Genomic DNA, 21,726 nt, shown 5'->3' with positions numbered 1-21,726 from the left:
ACGTGCCACGACACCATTTGACACCTATGCACCCAGCTTCCCTGGGTGAGGTAACACGAGTACTCCCGTGGGTGTTGATCCTAGAACTTCCTACGTCCCAAAGGGTTTGGTCCTGACTCATTTCTAAGTGTCCCTAGTCTTTAAAAATCTAACCGCGACTTTCCCCATAGATGCTAACGGGAGCTCGCGGCTGTGTTCTCACATTGCACACGGCCCTTGTGGGTCCCCTGTGTCACTACCTTGGGTGGTTCCTTGGGGTCCCAGCGATTCTACAGGCTCTGGGCTTGTGTATAGTTAAGTTGTGGTTCTTATACCACTATTTTAGTATATGGTTTGGCTCGCCCCTAGGGCCTGATGTGTATGTGTGCTATTTTACTGTACTATTTGAAGTGTAACTTATGTGTTTTGACCTCCAGTCTCATAAAGAGACTAGGAGGGTGTGTTTAGAAATAAATACATATATTTTATATATATACCTAGTGTGGTTATTTTTCATTTAGCCATTCAAGAGATTATAGACTGGTAAAACTAGCTGCTTTACATTCCTTTAAGACTTAGCCTGAAGGCTGCTCTCCATAGCTTCCACTAGGATAGCTTTCAATAAAGGTTGTCTTTAACCTATCATCAATAAGGGTTTGTTTGGACTGGTACAGGGTGCCCACTATAATTAGTGGACAGCATATACCAGGCCAACTTCTCACGTCTCCCCCCTGTCTTCTGCAGGACGTGGTGCATTCCACAGGCATGCATGAAGGAGAACATGACATATAGTAAAATATTCTCACAGATCCACGCAAGCTAGAACCCAGCATGTTTCGGTTTTTAGATTAATAAGGGGCTTTCTTGTTCCAAGTTAAAGCATCTTTACAGCACAGCGGGCAAGTATGAGCACAAGCACTTTCTTTCCATGGAGGGCAAATAAACACCTATCAATTCAATTCAAAGAACTATATTTGGTCATAATACAAGAAATAACCATAAAAGTACAGTAGTAGAGCACAATCATCGTGCATGAATAGGATTAAAAAAAAAAAATCTTGTCTATATATAGAAAGTTCACATCATAATTGATTTACAAGATTTAAAAATATTTTTTAAGAAAATAATAAAAAAGAGGCGATAATAAATATATTGTCTAAGTTCTGTATCGCCAAAAAAGCAGGACAACACCGTCTTAATTCCAATCTTTTTAACACAGGGAGAATCCATCTTTTTCTGGCTATGGAAGAACATTTACAAAAGAACATGCTATGTATGGACGACTGAGCTGAGATGTCATCACATGGGTAGTTACAAAGTGATCTTGACCAATCATTTACCTCAGGAAAACTTAAAGCTCTATGCAAGATGTTAAGCCTGAGGTGCGTTAACATAAATCTATCAAAATCCTTGGTGGTTAACAAAATATAAGGCTGTATGTTAACAGTAATCAAGGTAAGGTGATGTGCCACCACCGTTGTTTTGGTCATTTCACCAGAAATTCTAGACTCACTCAAGTAAGACATACATATATTTTTAAGGTCCTTTCTTGGTACCCGACACATAGAAGATGGGTCATTAAAATATGTCTTGTGGCCTATTTTGAGTAAGAAACTTCAACATAGTTTAGCCATCTTATCTTTTTTACCCCATCAATTCTTAAAACATCCTTTAAAATGTGCCGGTTAAATGCGGACTTTTTTTTTTTTTTAAACTTTATTTATAAATTTATCATGAGTGAACAAACAGAGCAATATCACTTGCCGGTCAGGGGTTACACAGCTCAATACCGTCCGATATCCATGGGACACTTGCAGCAGGCCGTCGATCTATACATCCAATGCAGTTAAAGACATCAAGAAACAAGGCACTCCATCAACAGGCCCCTCCGCCCAGGCTTTCCCCAGGACTTCCCCCTTCGCAACCTAGGCCCCCCCCAGGCCAGTGTAGTGCACAGGGTACAGACAAGCGGACCGCGGCAGCGGACAGAGCTTGCACGGACCGACCAGTGTGTGCGGCAATCCCCCACCCCCACCTAGGGATCCTCTGTATGGGCTAGCAGGTATCTCTGGAGAGGGGCCCATATGTCTGAGGGTCTCGAGGCTCTTGGCAACGTCTCCGCGTACCGTGTCAGTTGATCCTGGCTATACGTCAGGTCGTGCAACCATTCCTTAAAATTGGGGGCCCGCCCTCTCCCCCAGCGACACGCCACTCTGCGCTTGGCGAGCAGCAAGGCCAACGTAACGTACTTGCGGCACACCCTGGGGATTTGCTTCGTGTAGCCTAATAGAGCGATCAGCGGGTCCACCGCCACTGGCTGGTCTATCATCTCCGCGAGCGCCCCACCAACACAATTCCAGTACTCCATCAAAACCGGGCATTCCCAGGCCAGGTGCAGAAACCCGGCCCCATCTCTGCCGCACCTATCACAACAATCTGAGTCCCTCAGCCCGAAGCGGCACAGTCTAGCCGGCATGTAATACATGCGCTGCAAGTATTTGTAATGAATGATTTAAAGCCGGGCACTCCCCGAGATCTCCGCAGTCTGCAGGCAGCAATAGAGCCACTGGTCATCCGTGAGCGGCCTGCCCATGTCATGTTCCCACCGCTTCCGAGCGTCCCCACTGGGGTAATCTCCTTCCGCTCGTATCAGCCGATATAGGTGAGACACCGCGTGTCCAGGGTTCTGGCATTGCAACAGTAGCTGCATTGGCTTAAGAGACTCCGGTTCCCGTGGGAAATCCGGAAGCAGGGCTCGTATTCCTTGTCTCAGTCGCACATATAGGAACAGCTCCAACGGTGTTGGTCTCAGGTCGCCGAAAAATTGGGCAGATGTACAAAAGGTCCCGTTGCAGAACAGAGCCCCCCACGTCTGCTTGTGCACCCGAGCACATAATTGCCGGAAACCCGTCTCTTGCAGCAGCGATAGACCAGGGTGGTATGTCAGGGGCAAGGCCGCCGAGTAAATAGTCGGTGCTCCCATGACCTTCCTAATGTAGTGCCACGCTCCGATCGTGCTCGTAATTGTAGACATATCACCCCATCTAGGGGTATCGGGTCCGCCAGCCAGTGCTCCGCCGCCACCTGCGGCATACAATCCGGAGGATGAACCGAGTAATACAGGTAGTGTGCCTGAGCACAAGCGTGATATAATTTGAAATCTGGGACATCGAAGCCCCCCTGCGCTACTGGTCTCGTAAGTGTCGCCCACTGGACTCTCGGCTTCTTCCCACCCCAGAAGAGACGCAGCAATTCAGACCGCAGTGTTCTGAAGAACTCTCGTCCCGGGTAGTAGGGGAGGTTGAAGAATAAATATAGGAATTGCGGCAGTACCACCATCTTGATCAGCGAGGCCCTCCCCGCCATTGTCAACGGCATAGAGACCCATCGCGTTACACTGGAGGTTAGCCGGCCCATAGCCACTCCGTAGCTAAAACGGATCATCTCGTCCCTGTCCCCCGATATCTGGATACCAAGATATCGCAGATCCGTATCACACCAGGTTAACGGGTAGTCAAGGGGAAATCTATGCACAGCCGGCGTCAGAGGCCACAACTGCGATTTTCCCCAGTTTATGGAAATGCCGGAGAGTTTCCCGAATATTATAAATTCGCGCAGTAGCGTATTCAAATTACTTTGGGGGTCTCTGACGTACAGCGTCAGATCATCGGCGTATAACGAAATCAGTATTTGTCTCAGAGGGCAGCGAAGGGCACGGTCATTGTGGCGCTGGCGCAGTCTGCATGCCAGGGGCTCGACCGCCAGCGCGAAGAGCAGGGGGGATAGGGGGCAACCCTGTCTAGTCCCTCTGGTGATGGGGATCACGTCCGACACCCGTCCATTAATGGACACTCTAGCTGATGGCTGCCGATAAAGGAGCCCTATCCAGGATAGGAACCCCACGGGGAATCCCATACGGCCCAGGACCCCGAACAGGTAATCCCATTCCACAGAGTCGAACGCTTTTGTGGCGTCGAGAAAAATCGCGGCCAGCGGCCGCTCAGGAGCTACATTCTGCATGATAGAGAACAGTGTGCGGAGGTTGTGGGAGGTCGCCCTCCCGGGAATGAAGCCAGCTTGGTCCGGCAGCACCAGTTTGTCGATCAGGAGGAGTACCCGGTTTGCAATAATCTTTGCCAGAATCTTAGTGTCACAGTTCAGGAGCGACAGAGGTCGGTAGGAGCCACAGAGCGTGGGCTCCTTACCGGGCTTCAGGAGAGATACGATCAGCACCTCTCTCATTGAGGGGGGAAGAAGGCCGGCCTCCAAGGATTCCCCGTACACCTCCCGCAAGGCCGGGGCCATGATAGCAATCTATTCCTTATAGAATTCCGGTGGCAGGCCGTCGAGGCCCGGCGCCATGCCAGACTTCTGCTGCATAATGGCCTCCCGTACTTCATCAAGTTCGAACGGGGCACACAGAAATTCTCAGTGGTGGTCCTCCAGCCATCCCAGTGCCACATCCCCGAGGAAGGAGTCTAACTCCAGGTCATCCCCACGCTGCGTAGCGTATGGTGTTGCGTAGTGATCCATGAAGGCGGCCTGTATGTCCGCCGTGTTTCTGCATGTGCTATCCCCCTCTGTCTCTATCTCAAGGATAGAGGAAGACCCTTTGGGTTTTCGAATCGCGTCCGCGAGCATTCTCCCCGGTCGCTCCCCTTCGCCATATCTCCGGGCCTGCCAGTATTTCCCCAGAAACCGGGCCTCTCGGGTCGCCTCGGCAACATACTCCGTCAAGTGCTCTCTAAATTCGGTCGAAGTTTGTCCGCCACCTCCCTCCGCCATGCGCACCTCCAGTGTCCTTAGCGTCCCCTCCAGGCTCCGGAGCCGCCTCCTAATATCCCGCAACACTCCAAAACTTTTGGCTATGCACACCCCTCTGATTGTGACCTTAAAGGCCTCCCAGATCGTGGCTATTGATTGCACCGAGCCCCTGTTCCTCTGGAAGAAGTCATGGATCTCTTCCTCCAATTCCGTGCGGAACACCTCGTCCAGCAAGGCCGCAGGCTGAAGGCGCCAGAGAGGGCGAGTACTCCCCTCCCCCAATATGTCAAACGTAACATGAACCGGAGAATGATCCGAATACGTGCGTGCTAAGTGGCCGACCACTTTTATAGTCGGGCCCAACCCCCTCGATATGAGGCAGTAATCCAGCCGAGCCCAGGATGCCGCACCCGCCTTGAAGTGTGTGCCCTCCCTCCGATGTGGGTGTCTGTGTCGCCATGCATCCACTAGTCCCCCCTTCTCCAAGATGTCCCGCATCACCACCTGCGCATGAGTGTAGTGTCGCAGCTGTGCAGTGGACCTGTCCAACCGGGGATCTAGCGTCACATTAAAATCTCCTCCCCATATGATGTGTGTGGTGTCCAGCGCCGTCACCTTGCCCCAGAGCAATGAGGAAAATTCAGGGGCATCCACGTTCGGACCATAGCAGTTGACTAAGGTGATCGTTTCGTGTCCCAGTCTTCCCCACACTATGGCGTTAAATGCGGACTCTTCAGTGGTCCAAACCCTGTGCCACAAAAGTACAGGCTGTATCTTAATCACATCTTCAAGATATGGCATACCCAGTTCAGTGTGGCAGATAAGTGTAGAAGTACTTTCCGGTACTGGCAAAAGGTACTTGAGGAAAATGTTTTCTGCTACTTGGAGTGAATTAACGTTAGCATAGCACAGATACCTGCCCCTTAAGTAGCAATTGCTACACATTTTGCAAATGCTCAACAGTTTCCCTGGTGAACGTCTGCCAATTTTCCTGCTAAAATTAATTAATGCCATTAATGACTTACAAAATTGGAGTCTTCTAGCTTTAATTGCACTGCACCAGGAGCCTGTCTGATCAAATAAAATTCCTAAATATGAGAATATATTAGTATTCTCAATTGGCTTAGAACTAATCAAAATGGGGATTTTTTTCTTATTTGCCCCTGGCCCGCATCTCATGGAAAATGTTTTGGAGCAGTTAATAGTTAAACTCAGATTTGTCATAAATTGTATGAAGGAGGTTACAGTACTTTGCAAGCCGATGGGTGTGCGAGCCATCAGGACTGCACCATCTGCATAAAGGAGTGCAGGGATAGGACGTGTGGCTGCCATTGGCAAATCCCTGCTCTCCTTGATTAGTGTACTTTCGAGTTCATTGATATATAGCGTAAATAGGAATGGGGCAAGGGCACAGCCCTGCCGCGCACCTTTCAATATCGAAACATTTCTGGTACAGTCCCCATCCTGTCCAAAACGGACCCTTGCCCTGGCCCCCGAATAAAGCTGCCTTAAAAATAAAACTATGGAGTCATCCACTCCCAGCCCTTCCAAAATCGCCCAGAGCTTTTCATGTACAACACAATCGAATGCTGAAGTTAAATCAACAAACGTTAAAAACAGCCTCTCCCTTTTTGCCTTTGAATATTTTTCAAGAAGAATATGAAGGTTTAGCCCGTGATCAATGGTACCTAGGCCCTTGCGGAAGCCGTATTGGAGATCACTTATAACGGAATGCTCCTCCGCCCATATTTGAAGTCTGTCTAAAATCACACGCCCTATGATTTTTACTGTGGAATCTAATAATGAGATTGGGCGATAACAGGCTGGGTTTGCCCTATCGCCCTTTTTAAAAATAGGAACAATAAGGGATTCGTACCAGGACGTTAAAAACCCTGTGGAGCAACAGGTGCTAAATAACTGCTTTAAGAGTGGTCCCCATAGAGCCTCATTGTTTTTGTACAGGTCAACCGGGACACCATCCGGGCCCGGTGCCTTTCCACCCATGCTAGATTGTATAGCCCTAGTCACCTCACTCACAGTGAAATCCATACTAAAGTTACGCTAGGTGGGGGACGACTCTGGATCATCCTCAGTCCCCTCCGATAATTGCTCATCTACTATTTGGGTAGTATAGAGTCTTGAATAATGTAATACCCACGCATCCTCAGTAATAGCAATTTCTATAGTTGCTTTGGATTTATCCGTAAACAAGGGCGCATTAACCGCCTTCCAGAAGGCAGCAGGGTCACGGTTTAATGAAGCCTCATGCAGGGCATCCCAGGCTTCCTCTTTTAGCACATTCTTCCTTACTGCTTGTGCCCTCTTATAGCTCCTTCTGGCTTCCCTAATAAGATCATAATCCTTAACTTTAGCTTTTAAGGCATATTGCAGTCTAGTATGGGCCTTAGTACAAGTGGAATCAAACCACCCCTCACTGTATTTATCGCATTTTTTTGTATTAATCCAAAGGGTTTCTTTAATATAGGCCAAAATAACTCTAACATTTTCTGCAATAGCTAAGTGAGAGGAATTTTCATCAAGACAGGCATGAAAACTCTGTTTACGCTTCTTCACTAATTTTGTGAGAAAATCCTCTGGGTTCACCTTAATCCACTTCAGTGCATACCCATTGTGTCTACTCAGCACAATATTATTTAGAAGCTCCCCAGATTTACCTTTACTATTAAAATCTTTATTAGACACCATACTATCGATGCTTAGCGGGAAGTGGTCACTTAGAGCAATATTGTATGTGATAAAATTCTTAACTCAAGAGTAATGTCTGCTAGATATCAGGATATAATCAATTGTTAAGAAAACACCTTAACCATTAAAAGTTGGACTAAATAAAACCTCAGGTGAACATAAACTATTTGCAAACCCCATGTCACTGGTGAATAAAATATCATTCAGAAGCTTACCAAACGGAGAATGAGAAAAATGGGAGAAACTAGTATCTTTTCCATCGTTAACCCCACAGACCCCTTTATCCCCCTTGTGACATAAGTAACAATTAAAGTCCCCACCCCAGATAACAAAAACATCCTTAGTTTTCAAGCTTTGCAAATTATTCATATCCTTGCTTAAATTTCCAGACAATTCCTCCATCATTCCAGAGGAGACATTATTATAGAAATTCAATATAATCACGCAGAGTTTCTGGTCCACAAACATACTAACAATATGGTAATAGCTATTGCTAACAACTAAATCGATTTTCCTAATTTTTAATCAATTAGAGATATAGGTACAAAGTCCCCCTTTTGCTCTACCTTGTCCATGGGTCAATCTAATTGCTGGGGTATGAAATGTTTTATAGCCACACAGATGAACTGGCTCCTCAACGCAGGTTCCTTGTACACAAATTATATCATACTTGTTCATAAAATCCACCCACAGTTTGTTAGAAACTTTTGTTTTCAATCCAGCCACGTTCCAAAACATAATCTCGCATTTATTATTATTCACATCACTATCTGGTATTCCTCCAGTACCCTCATGAGTCCGGGAAATAGAAATAAGTTCATTATTAGACATGGAGATGTGGGCAATGACCTCCAACTTGTCCACAGATTTATTATCCATACAAACTTGTGTCTCATGGTCAAGTTGTACTACCACGTTGCAACCAGCGCTAGATGGTGAAAAGCCCTTACAACTAAAGGTCATCCAATGAACCAGTTGTAGCAGCTTGCGTGTGGGCCAGAGGACTTAGTCAGTCCACTTCATTAAGATGAATTAGACTGTCAAACCGGTTTTGAATGGAAATATTAAACTGTCTCCTATAGAGCGGGTTAGGATTTTCCCAGTTTAGCCTAGGCGAATTCCAGTTTAAGGGCTGATAAAAATATCCTAAAGGAACTGCACTAATATGTGAGGTTCCTATGAAGCTATCTCCCACTCTACTCAAGAATAGTCTCACAAAATGTGGAGTTTTAAATGACAGCACCACACAATCCCCTTCCTGGTTTTTAGGTCCTTTTCCTAACCATCCCACTCTCCTTGCCATCTTAAACTCTTCAAATAGTTTTTCAGTTAGGTCAGACCTAGAACCCAGCCACTGTAATGATTTGTTCCTTAAGTTCTGCCATGATTCTCCCATTTTATCTGCGAATTTAGGAACATTGACTAAGACCACTACATATGGTGTGGCAGCTGGTAAGTCTATGCGTGTAGCATGGTCTATCCCCTGGGTCCGGTATAAATTACTTGGGTTCAGTAAGGATGGAATCATTACAGGCTTAGCCACAGACCATTAGCTTTATTGGTAGGAGGTTTTTCCGTTATGATAGAGTGTGGATAGCTAGGGGTATTATATGTAACTCTAGTAGGACCCGAGTGATTGCTATTTGAGTTATTGACTTGTTGGTCTTCTTTAGTAATGTGCAAGGGCAAGCACATTCTGCCCGATACTGATAGTTGTAAAATATCTAGACATTTGGCCAGGGACTCCTCGATAGTACCTATTCTAGATGTCAGGCTATCTAGGCTGTCCCTAATCAAAGTATCCAGGGCATCCAACTTCACTTTTAGTTTCCCCACCTTGCTCTGAGTGCGCATATTGGTACTAATGATCGATTTTTCCCAATTTTCCGTTTTATTAGACGATATAGACTTTGTCCTTTTACACCTTCTAGGTGAAAGCCTCTGTTACAATGAAGTCTAAAACCTTATCCTTATGTGTAATCTGACACTCACTCGGGTTCCTTGCACGCTTATTTGGGGGTTGAAGCTGCATCTCAAAATCCTGCTCATTACATGTCAGGTGATCTGATATATTGACCACGCAGTAATTTTTACCCAGTTTACTACTCTGTAACACATGAGAATCAGAACTCATTTTCCCTGTAGTGATTTCATCCACCCCTGGTTTTAAAGCTTCTTCAACTGTATTAATCTGATGTTCTATGGCACCTACGGTGCCAGTAAGATTACTAATTAACGACTGACGTGAATGTTCCCCTTTATTTTTCTTCTTATTCTGCGTGGTCATTATTTTTCTTTTCCCCATACTCGGGTAGTCACGCACTAACAGGCTCCACCGATTTTATACAATGCATGGTGATAAAAAGATACTTATAATTAGTTTACAAAGCAGCAATATATGACTCAAAGTTCTTTACAATTAAAGTCCTTTGAAAATAGATTATAGCACTTAGTTACACAGTTACCTCCGGGTAAGAGCCCTTAATGTATTTCACAGTAAGTTTAATAGTACAGTACCTTTATGATGGACAAAAGAGCTATGGCCCAGCGCGGCCTCTGCCGAACTGTGACGGGCGCAGACGGGCCCGTCCTTGGCCCGGGCTTTGCCCGGGCACGCCCATGTGCGTCCCGCGCCGTGGGAGCATACGACCTCTTAAGAGTGGTGTCTGGAGTACAAGGGGCATCCTGACGTGCTGGCGTTAGGCGCCACCAGGTGCAAAGGCTGCTGGGGATTGTAGTTTTCCCCCATGCAGCCAAAAAGTGCTCTGTGCGTTGTAGGGTAACAACTCCTGTTAGACTCCTTCAGCAGTCCTCCTAAAGTGCAATGTGCCCAGGAAATGGAACGAGACTCCTGCGCCACGGGAGCCCGAGACCGCTTAAGAGCGGTGTCTGAAGTACAAGGGGCGTGCTGACGTGCTGGCGTTAAGCGCCTCCAGGTGCAAAGGCTGCTGGGGATTGTAGTTTTCCCCCATGCGGCCCAAAAGTGCTCCGTGCATTGTAGAATAACAACCCCTGTTAATCTCCTTTAGCAGTACTCCTAAAGTGCAATGTGCCCAGGAAATGGAACAAGACTAACCTATCACTTTGCTGCGTTGTGAGTGCAGTAAAAATAAGGACCTCTATTAAATAGTTTCCTGCCGGACAGTCCCGGTTTTTCATGAAGTGTCCCTGTGTTCTGACACTTTCCTCCAAACTGAAGAAATGTCCCGGTTTTTGGATGGTGGCTGGAATGAGCACAGAAATGTCCATGGTTTTAGTAGTGGCTGAGTTGAGCAAATGCAATGGTGTTAAAAAAATGTGTGCATGCTCACTTCTCACTACTGGACAATTTACGGGGTGATGTCAATCCAGAGGAGGTTGTTGTGGGAAGAAAGGGAAATCCTTTAATGAGAGACATTTTCTCTTGGGATTTCCCTTCTCTTTCTTTAACCCAGCAAACATTGTCATCATTCCAGCCATCAGGGCAACAGTGTGTCCGAACCGCCTGCTCTGTTTACTGAAGTCAGAGGTAACTGCCTGCACCAAGATCCAGTCAGACACCATTGTAAACCGCAGTCCTACTTTTATGTCGAAAACCCGGTTTTAGGGTCTCGCCTAGCGTTGCAGCCTATGCGCTGCTCGCTTGGCGAGATTTATTGTGAACGAGGAGTTTGAGAAGAGGGCTTGAAGCCCCGCCCCTCATTTCCATAAGCTAACATCACTGTTTATGCTAAACGGTGGCCTGCCATTCGAAATGAGGATTTTTTTGGTGACGCCCTTTCACCTCCGATCCGGACTGGGTCGCCTGCTTTGCTGCTGTCGCAAAGCACTTTCTTATCTTTATGGGGCCATATGTTTCTAATTAGAAACACATGGCTCCATAAGGACAACAGATCAATGCTTGTTCATTCACTCGTGTTTAGCATCAGGGAAGGTGCATGTGAACCCTCCTTTCTGTAACATGCTTGCTCCCCCTGCTCTTCGGTTGGGGTGAAGGGGCCAGTACCCACCCATGCTCGGGCTGCAGCGCGGTCCTCTTTCACTTTCGGGACCATGCTTGCCTGTTTAATTAATTTGCAGTGGAATTTGCCAGTCGGGCCGTTTTCACTTTAGCGGCCGGAATGGGCTTGTTTTTTTTAGTTATTTGCAGCGGCCTTGCTTATTCACAGTGCTTGTTATTTAGCCTTATTTGCAGCGCGCTTGTTTATTCACAGCGCTTGTTATTGAGACTCAGCGCTCGCATCAGCACTGCAGCAGAGAAGCACACGAGACGGCAGAGATTGTGAAGTGAGCAGCGGCCCCACTAGAGCACAGTGTGATCAGGATCACCTTCTGCAAGCAGTGCCACAGATGCACCTGCTGGGCCCTTCTGGTGGTGGGGGTGCTGCTTCTGATGACATCAGGTAACGCATGAGTGACCTCCCTGCACCCTAGTACTGCTGATCACAGGTAACACTGGCGTAACCCCCCGCACCCTAGTACTGCTGATCGCAGTTAATACTGACGTAACCCCCGCCGCACCCTGGTACTGCACTAAGGGTGCACAGCTTGGTAGTATTGGGATAAAACCCCCGTACCCTAGTACTGCACCAGGGAGCCCTGTTCATAGTGTCGGTGCTGCGGATCAAAGTAATACTGTAATGACCTCGTACTGCACCCGGTACCGCCAGCCTGTCCATGGCACTGCAGAGCACAGGTAGTACCAGGGTCACCCTCTCTGACCCCGTAGTGCACCCGCTCAGACCCTGCAGCTTGTCCATGGCGCTACAGAGCGCAGATAGTAATGGGGTCACCCTCTGACACCGTAGTGCACCCGCTCTGACCATGCAGCCTGTCCATGGCACTTCAGAGCGCAGGTAGTAGTGGGGTCTCCCTCTGAGCCCATACTGCACCCGGTCAGCCCATGCAGCATGTCCATGGTGCTGCAGAGCGCAGGTAGTACTGGGGTCACACTCACCTTTCCGTAAAGCGCCAAGTACAGCGCATGCACCGGGGTGACCCTGATCTCAGACTCCCCATAGACTTCTGTTCGCTTGCGCCGATGTGATGAATGAATTGCTCCATGTGAACTCTCAGGGTACAGGGCTGAGTAAAGGGGGCCTGCGAAGGGGTAGGGACGAAGGGACTCCCTAGCAAAGCAGGGAAGGTGTGCCGTTTCTTATAACCCCCTCCCCCCGCAGGGAAGGGGGTGGCCCCCCGTTCCTTATTTATGTACGGTATTTAACGACCCCCAAAAACACACACATTCATTCAGTGGAACTGGGTCTAATCATGCAGCGACCCTTTAGCTGCTGCTGAGGTGAATGAGCGGGCACCCCCTCATTAGTGCCCTGGAAGAAGGGGGAGGCGTCCGTCAGCTGCGCTCCTTCCTGGCACTGGCCCAGATGTGCCTAACACCCCCTCTGCGATTGTTGGCCAGATGCCCCTCAGCCAATGGCTGCGATCAGGTGAAGGGGGCTGCCGCCCACGGAAGACTTTGGCCACTCCTATCTTATCAAAAAAATAACAATATTCTGTATTACTGTGGTGGCCTTAGCTAGCCGCAGGGCTCAAGCCGCGGGTAGATGCCATCCACCCTGCTGCAAAGCTGCCGCTTCCAGGGAGTGCCGGGTCCTTTCCTACCTCTCATGGAATTTACAGAAATATGCTAAACTTGCGTTGAGGAATGTATTGTGTGACAAAGTATGCCTTTTTGATTGACAAAAGGCTAATTTTCCCTTTATTTTCTAGCTGTTTTGTAGTTCGACACTGTCCATTTTGTCCAGAAAAAAAGAAATGCCTCTCAAAATCAACAACATCACGGCAGGCACGGCACAGAAGGTAGCAAAGACTTGATTGTACGACGGGGGTGCGGGAGCGGGAGAGAAACCCCGCGCTTGAGGGAGTCTTGAGACGCAAATTGTAGACATTGTCTGCTACGGAGTCTGAGGAAGAATAGAGGACGTTCTGACCCACCAGGTGTGAAACCGAAACCGATACTACTGACTGGGCGCTGCCATTTTGTGATCGGCTTACAACATCAACAACAACAAATACAAGGAAGGGGAAGCGCGGAAAAGACTGGCTCACGTGAACGGGAAAGCACAAAGGAGGTACCAGACTTCTTTAACCACCATCCAGGGGGAGCTAGCATAACCACCCTATTTCAAGCCAGGTAATCAAGCATTGCGCGGAACTGGACCTTAACCAGCCCACGATCGGCATGACGGGAGGGGGGATTACACAATACGACCTGTGAACGGAGGGCCACCATAACAAAACCAAAGAGTCCAAAATAGTGGTAGCCTTGTGCAGGAAGGAGATTGCGGAAATCACCAAAGAACACAAAATAAAGCCAAACAAAACCAAGGCTCATCCTATGACCACCGCCCTGCTCTGTTCGCTCCACCTTTTTGACCGCGCCAGATTACCGACTGTTCTGCCGGGGTACAACACCATCTAAACCCAGTGTAACAAGGGGAGGTGGAACGCTGTGAAAACCCAGAACGAGGGTTAAGCCAAGGTAACAACAGAATACGCCACCCACAAGAAATCAAACACAATAATAATAATATTCAGCAGGATGAGGGCCCGAAACTAAGCAAGCAAGAGGACAAAACAACCTCACAAACCCTCACAAACCCCACTGTAGTATCTTAAAAAACCTCCAAGGTCCAGCACCAAGGCATGAGATGACCCTGCAAGAACGCGCTCAGGTAGAGAAGAATTGTGCTAGTTTCGCCAAGTAGGCGAACAAGCATATATGCACGTGGGGGGGAACTGAAGAGCACTACTACAAACCCCTTGGCTAGGAACGCACACTAGAGGAACACCAAACGAAACACCGGCCCTGCGATTCTAAGTCAGGGACACGAATCAAGGAATCTAAAGGCAGTCAACAACAGAGTAGATGCTTAAGAGAACCAATCATAGAGCGTAAGGGCAAAGGAAGGCTAAGCCTACAACAGGAGAAGAGGGGGCAGACAGATGGCAGGCAACAACGGGAATCCAATCCAAAAAGAATAAGAGTGAAAATCTGGAACCCCCCATCAAACAAAGACACTAACAGCACGCTGGACATGATTTAAAAAAAACTGGCAGAAGTACATGACCTAGCGAAATCAACCAAGCAAACCACAGATGCTATCCAGCTGGAACTGGCTGCATTTAGAGCGGGCATACACACAGCAAAAAATAGACTAACGGAAGTAGAACAGAGGGTGAGTGAAGAGGAGGACAAGGAGCAAAAATCTAACAAGGCATTGCAAGAACTCGCCAAAACAACAGCAATACTCCTAAAACAAACAGCAGAGCTTGATGACCACAACAGAAGAGGGAACATCAGAATTCTAGGGGTCACCGAAGGAGAAGAGGAGAAGAATGGTTCATGCATAGCCTTCATACAGGATATGATCCCTAAACTCACCAACCTGAAATTCGACATACCTCTGGAACTAGACAAGGCATACAGAGTACCGGCCTATAGATCAGCCAATATGTCTGCGCCGCGACCAATAATTTGCAAACCACTGAGGCAACAACATACCGAAGCCATATTTGCAGTAGCCAGGAAAAAACAGAACTTGCTGTGGAACGGTCAAAAAATAATACTCACCCAAGACTACTCTAAACACACAGTGGACATAAGAAAGCGGTTTCTGGCCCAGAGAGACAAGTTGAGGAAGGAAAACATCCTCTTCTCATTCATTGGACCCACGAAGTTTAAAATCACAGATAAGGGCAGAATGCACATCTTCGAAGACCCCAATGATTTATTCAACTACCTACAAGGGCCAACTACACAAGAAATGGAGTTCTCCCAAGCAAATGTGAAGAGAAGAGCCTCCCCAGAACTAGGAGGAAACGTCTAAAGTTACTTCACCTTATTACCTCTGACACTACTATACAAACAACCATCTACCTCATCCTCACCATCTACCTCCAAAAACTTATCATTTCCAGCCATTCTGCTACCTCAGGAACGGAACGACCAGAACCAAGCTCAGGAAGACTACAAAAAAGTACGGGACTCGCGGAACCTTTTTAACCTGGAAGGATCACACCTCCGAACCAATCTTCGCAGACAATTGTGGTGATAATCTAATAACGAACATTGAGCAACAATATCCTTTTTATGAAACAATGTTATGGTACTGTGCTGCAGGCCAAATAGTTTACAAATAAGGACAATTAAACTGCAATTAACTGTTGACGCGAAGGTGATAAGCACCATAGATATACCATCCCAGGGGAAATGGAGCTGGAGCTTTGCTGTCACATGTCCAGTTTTCCAGATGTAGGACGCGGGGGGGAGGGTTTCTGTGGGGGGGGTTTAGTTTTTTTGTATGTCATGTTTGTATTAACATTGTTTGTCAGGCACTCGATTGTAGCATCTATCCTCTGTACCGTTTGTCTCCTAGCCTTACCACCTACACAACTACACACAATATGGAGATTGAGGCCAGAGCGTGGGTAAAAGAGGGCGTATTTACAGTAGTAGATCTGAGACAGGGACAACATACACAAAGCCCCAGTAAGCAACAGGATTCTTATCAAACGCAAAAAGAACAGGGCCCGGTCTTAAAAAAACCACAGCCTAGCCTCACATAATGACTTCTAAGCAAAAGACTCTACTATCACTTTCATCCAACCTGAAGATAGTCTCCTTAAATGTTAAAGGCCTCAACCACCCAGTCAAAAGGAAAAAAGTACTCGACTACTTAGCTAAAACAAAAGCGGATGTCTTTCTCCTTCATGAAACCAGGCTTTCCCAGGAGGATGCAGAACGGATTAGGGCAAGATGGGTTGGCCAAATGGCATGCTCTCAGGCCATAGGTAAAAAACGAGGAGTGATCACCTTGATAAATAGGAACTCCAAAATAAGCATAGAAGACCACCAGTGAGACTCAGAAGGGAGAGTCCTTCTGACACACCTGAAAAGAGGAGACTAAAAACTTCATGTACTCAACATATACGGTCCTAACACGGATGATACCACCTTCTGGGATAACGTCTCAGATAGGATGGAAGCACTCCCACAAAATGAACTAACAGTGCTGACAGGAGACTTCAATATGGCACTAGACTACACTATAGACAGACAATCACAATGCCACACACTACCTCTGGGGGGACACAAAGTACTAAAAAATGTATGCACCAAATACAACCTGAAGGACACTTGGAGACTACAACACCTGGACACAAGAGATTACACATTTTACTCAAACCCACACAACTCATACAGCAGAATTGATTACATACTGATCTCTGGCTCACACACACACCTAATTGAGAACATAGAATTAGCGTCGAGAACAGTCTCAGACCATTCCTGTATCAGCCTCCTACTAAGTGGCCGCCATAACGAGGATCCCCCTCGTAGATGGAGATTCAACAGTGATGTTTTAAAAGAGCAAAGCAACAGAACCAAAATAGAGCAAGCCATAAAGGACTACAGTAACTTTAACGACACAGCAAATTTAGACCCCAAAATCATATGGGACGCCCTGAAAGCCACAATCAGAGGAACACTTATTGACATCAAAGGCAAGATGAGCAGGACTGCCAAGGCCCAACTAGACCAACTAGAGCTAGATATTCAAAAACTAGAATCGCCACATATTTCAGACTCAAAGAATGAAATACGAATTCAACAGAATCCTAAGTGAGAGAGCGGGTCTGTGGATAAACAAATACAAGGCAATAAACCTATGCGAGGCCAACAAAGCGGAAAAAATCCTGGCATCCTGCCTAAACACAAACAAAGACATGTTATACGACAACACCAGACTCTTATGCCACATTATCGACAGAGCAGCCAAACAAACCAACCCAGCAGTGGCTATCGCACTCAACGCTGAGAAGGCTTTTGATAGGGTATCGTACCTTCAACCTAGGTAGTACATTCATAAAGAAAATTATGGCACTATATGACAAACCTACGGCTTGCATAGTGGTCAATGGGGCCATTTCTGAGCCTTTCAGACTCCATAGAGGTACAAGACAAGGCTGCCCCCTATCCCCCTCGCTATTCTTACTTGCACTCGAGCCGCTAATCAAGGACATTGAGACCAACAATTTGATGAGGGGCTTCACCATCAATGATATAACAAGCAGCATATGCGGATGACATTCTAGTTGTCACTTAGAACCCTAAAACCTCCATCATGGCCCTTATGGACTCCATAAACAGATATTCGGCCTATTCCGGCTATAAGCTCAACAAGGATAAGTCGGAATGTAAACCTCTCAACTTACATACCACTAGAGACATTTCGGGAAACCGGTTTCATCAAATACCTAGGCGTCTATTTTGACAAGGATCTCAAAAACACACTAGAATACAATGAGAAAATGCTTTTGAACAAGATAAAGAAGCTGCTAGAGGCATGGTCACCGAAATTCATCACATGGTGGGGGAGGATTAAAACAATCAAAATGATGGCACACCTATGGTCAACTACCTCACTAATATGTTCCCTCTAACCCTCACTGTCTATTTTCACCGCAAAATAGATAAGATGTTAAATAACTTCATCTGGCGAGGCAAAAAAGCAAGGATTAGCCTTAAAAAAATGAAGACTGGCAAAAGCTCTGGGGGGCTTAAACCTAGCAGACTTCAAGCCTTTTCAAACTGCCTTCCTGGCAAAATCAATCAATCAATCAATCATTGCATTTGTAAAGCACGCTACATACCCGTGAGGGTCTCAAGGCGCTGGGGGGGAAGGGGGGGGCGCTACTGATCGAAGAGCCAGGTCTTGAGGAGTCTCCTGAAGGCCAGCAGGTCCTGAGTCTGTCGTAGGCTGGTGGGGAGAGCGTTCCAGGTCTTGGCGGCGAGGTAGGAGAAGGATCTGCCGCCAGCTGTGGTTTTCCAGATACGGGGGACTGTGGCGAGGGTGAGGTTGGCTGAGCGGAGGCTTCGGTGGGGGTGTGGAAGCTGAGTCGGTTGTTGAGGTATGTAGGACCGGTGTTGTGTAGAGCTTTGTGTGCGTGGATGAGGAGTTTGAAGGTGATCCTCTTGTTGACGGGGAGCCAGTGCAGGCCTCTCAGGTGGGGTGTGATGTGGCTGCGTCGGGGGATGTCGAGGATCAGTCGTGCCGAGGCGTTCTGGATTCGTTGTAGTCGTCTCAAGAGCTTGGTTGTTGTTCATGAGTAGAGGACGTTCCCGTAGTCGAGTCTGCTAGTGATGAGGGCCTGGGTGACGGTTTTCCTTGTGTCGGGAGGGATCCATTTGAAGATCCTGCGGAGCATGCGGAGGGTGTTGAAGCAGGACACGGATACGGCGTTGACTTGCCTGGTCATGGAGAGGGTGGAGTCGAGGATGACCCCCAGGTTGCGTGCGTGGTCTGTGGGTTCCGGGGCTGTGCCTATCGATGTGGGCCACCAAGAGTCGTCCCAGGCTGAAGGGGTTGGTCCAAGAATGAGGACCTCCGTCTTGTCTGAGTTCAGCTTCAGTCTGCTGTCCTTCATCCAGTCGGCAACGGCCTTCATTCCTCTGTGGACTTTGGTTTTGGCGATGTGGGGGTCTTCGGTGAGGCATATGATCAGCTGGGTGTCGTCGGCGTAGGAGATGATGTTGAGGTTATGTTGACGTGCGACGTGGGCGAGCTGTGCCATGTAGATATTAAACAGCGTCGGGCTGAGGGAGGATCCCTGTGGGACGCCGCAGATGATCTCGGTGGATTTCGAGCGGAAGTGTGGGAGGCATACGCTCTGGGTTCTGCCGGAGAGGAAGGATGTTGTCCAAGCCAGGGCCTTCCCTTGAATACCGGCGTCATGGAGGCGTGTTGATAGGGTGAGGTGGCAGACTGTTTCAAAGGCTGTTGATAGGTCCAGGAGGATGAGGGCGGCTGTTTCCCCTTTGTCCATCAGGATCCTGATGTCGTCAGTGGCGGCGATGAGGGCGGTCCCGGTGCTGTGGTTGCTGCGAAAACCGGATTGGGAGGGGTCCAGGATGTTGTTGTCTTCGAGGCAGCGGGTTAGCTTTTAATTGACAATCTTCTCTGTCACTTTTGCCGGGAACGGGAGCAGGGAGATGGGCCAGAAGTTTTTGAGGTCCTTGGGGTCCGCCTTGGGCTTCTACAGAAGGGCATTGATCTTGGCGTGCTTCCAGCTTTCCGGGAAGGTTGCTGTCTCGAAGGAACTGTTGATTGTTTTTCGGAGGTGGGGCGTGATGGTTGTGCTGGCTTTGTTGAAGACGTGGTGAGGGCAGGGGTCAGATGGGGATCCGGAGTAGATGGAGTTCATGGTTTTGATGGTGTCTTCGTCGCTGATGTTGGACCAGGTGGTCAGGCGGCTGGTGCGGGTGGTGGTTGCAGGGGTGATGAGCTCGGTGGCGGTTGCGGGGGGGTCGGAGTTGAAGCTGTCGTGGATGTCGGTGATCTTGCGGTGAAAGAAGGTGGCCAGGGAGTCGCACAGGTCCTGTGATGGTGGGATGCCGTTGGTGTGGGAGCCGGGGTTGGAGAGTTCTTTCACGATGCTGAAGTGTTCTTTGGTGTTGTGTGCGTTGTTGTCTAAGCAGTCCTTGAAGGTGGTCCTCTTGGCGGCCCTGATGAGTTGGTGGTGTCTGCGGGTGGCGTTCTTGTGGGCTTTGCAGCTGTCTGGTGTTCGGTCGTGGAGCCATTTCTTCTCCAGCTTCCGCCAGGTGTGCTTGGAGATCCGGAGGTCTTTGGTGAACCAGGCGGCTTTCTTGCTGGTGTGGTTGGTTGTGGTGGTCTTAAGGGGGGCGAGGGTGTTGGCGTAGTCGTTGATCCACTGTTTGAGGCTGGTCGCGGCGGTGTCTGGGTCGGTGGGGTCGGCGGGTGGTCTCAGGGCGAGGGTTGTAGTCAATTGGTCCTTGGTGACCTTGCCCCAGCAGCGGCGTGGCAGCTGTTGGGTGCGGTGGTGTGTAGTGGGTTTCCTGAAGGTGAAGTGGACGCATCTGTGGTCGGTCCAGTGGGGTTCGTGGTGTGGTTGAAGGAGACGTGGGGGCTTGTGGAGAAGATGGGGTCCAGTGTGTGTCCAGCGGCGTGGGTGGGTGTCGTCCCGAGCTGTTTGAGTCCGAGGTTGGCGAGGTTATTGATCAGGGCAGTGGAGTTGGCGTCGTTGTTGCTCGAGGTGGAAGTTCAGGTCCCCAAGGAGGACGTAGTCCGTGGAGGCGAGGGCGTGGGTGCTGACGAGGTCGGCGATGGTGTCGCTGAACTGTGGTCGTGGTCCGGGAGGTCTGTAGATGAGTGTTCCTCCGAGGGTGGTGTTGCGGTCGGTGTGGATCTGGAAGTGCATGTGCTCGGCGGTGGTGAGGGTGTCGTCGGTGTTGGTCGAGATTCTGATGGTGTCTTTGTGAATGATGGTGATTCCCCCTCCCCCTCCGTTGGTGCGGTCTCTGCGGGAAATCTTGTAGCCCTGTGGGATGGCTATGGCGATGTCTGGTGCTGAGGTGGCGTTCAGCCAGGTCTCCGTCAGGAAGGCAACGTCGGGGGCGGTAGAGTCTAGGAGGTCCCAGAGTTCGATGGCGTGTTTGCGAGCGGAGCGAGTATTGAGGAGGATGCAGCGGAGGTGGTTGCATTATCTGGTTGGTGGGCTGGATGCTGGTGAATCTGCTGTTCTGGCAGGCGAAGGGCCCTTGGCTGTGCTTCGGGGTGGCCCTGTAGCAGGGGTGGTCTCGTCCGGTGTTGAGTGCGTGGAGGGTGCTGGAGTCGTAGTGCAGTCTGCGGGGACCAGGGGTTCTGGTGCAGGGCACGGTCCAGGCGCGGACGGGCGCAGACGGGCTTGTCTTTTCTTCGGTGTGCCAGCGGCGCGCCAGCTGTGCGGCCGCTGCGTGGCCTCCATAAGAGGCGAAGTGGGAGGGAGGAGCAGCTGGGAGGCGGGAGCGGGGGGCCAATGGGAGAGGGCAGGGGATACAGAAGGAAAAAGGGGCGGGGCTGCGGGGGAGCAGCGGCGGGAAGCGGGGAGCGGGGGGACACAGAGGGCAGGGGCGTAAAAGGAGCGCCTAAAAATACAAATACAAAAAATACAAAATACAGTACACAGCAAAGGAGAAGGATGGCAGTACAGAGGGTAAAAAACACAGTTACCAAGGGCGAACCCTCGGCAGCGGCGGAGTAGAGACTCGGGCAATCTGGAGGAGCCGAGCGGCGTGGGGAGCGACCTGGGGTCAGGTCACAAAACAAAACAGGGTAGCTACTGGATACTAAATGACCAGGAGTACACACCAGCTTGGCTGAAAGTAGAAAGAGCCATGCTAAACAACCTTGTGCCAATAGTACTTCTAACAACCAACAAACACAATACTTTAATGAACCCTATACTTGCAAACACCAGAAACGCCCTATTGAAGGT

The 21,726-nt window shown here is 48.9% G+C and overlaps 1 long non-coding RNA gene across 1 annotated transcript in view; it reads right to left on the bottom strand.

Annotated features, from left to right (window-relative positions):
* The window catches only part of LOC146830279 (uncharacterized), a 120,068-nt gene extending 109,778 nt beyond the window's left edge, over nt 1-10,290 (bottom strand). Inside the window, exon 1 of the long non-coding RNA XR_014961406.1 lies at nt 9,967-10,290. This is a non-coding gene — a long non-coding RNA (uncharacterized LOC146830279). The remainder of the gene's footprint in view (nt 1-9,966) is intronic.
* Between the last annotated feature and the right edge of the window lie 11,436 nt (nt 10,291-21,726).

This window comes from Triturus cristatus, chromosome 5_1 (genome assembly GCF_964204655.1).
Source record: "Triturus cristatus chromosome 5_1, aTriCri1.1, whole genome shotgun sequence".
NCBI lineage: Eukaryota > Metazoa > Chordata > Amphibia > Caudata > Salamandridae > Triturus > Triturus cristatus.
Note: the sequence above shows the minus strand (reverse complement) of the source record. Positions and strands in the feature narration are given on the sequence as shown.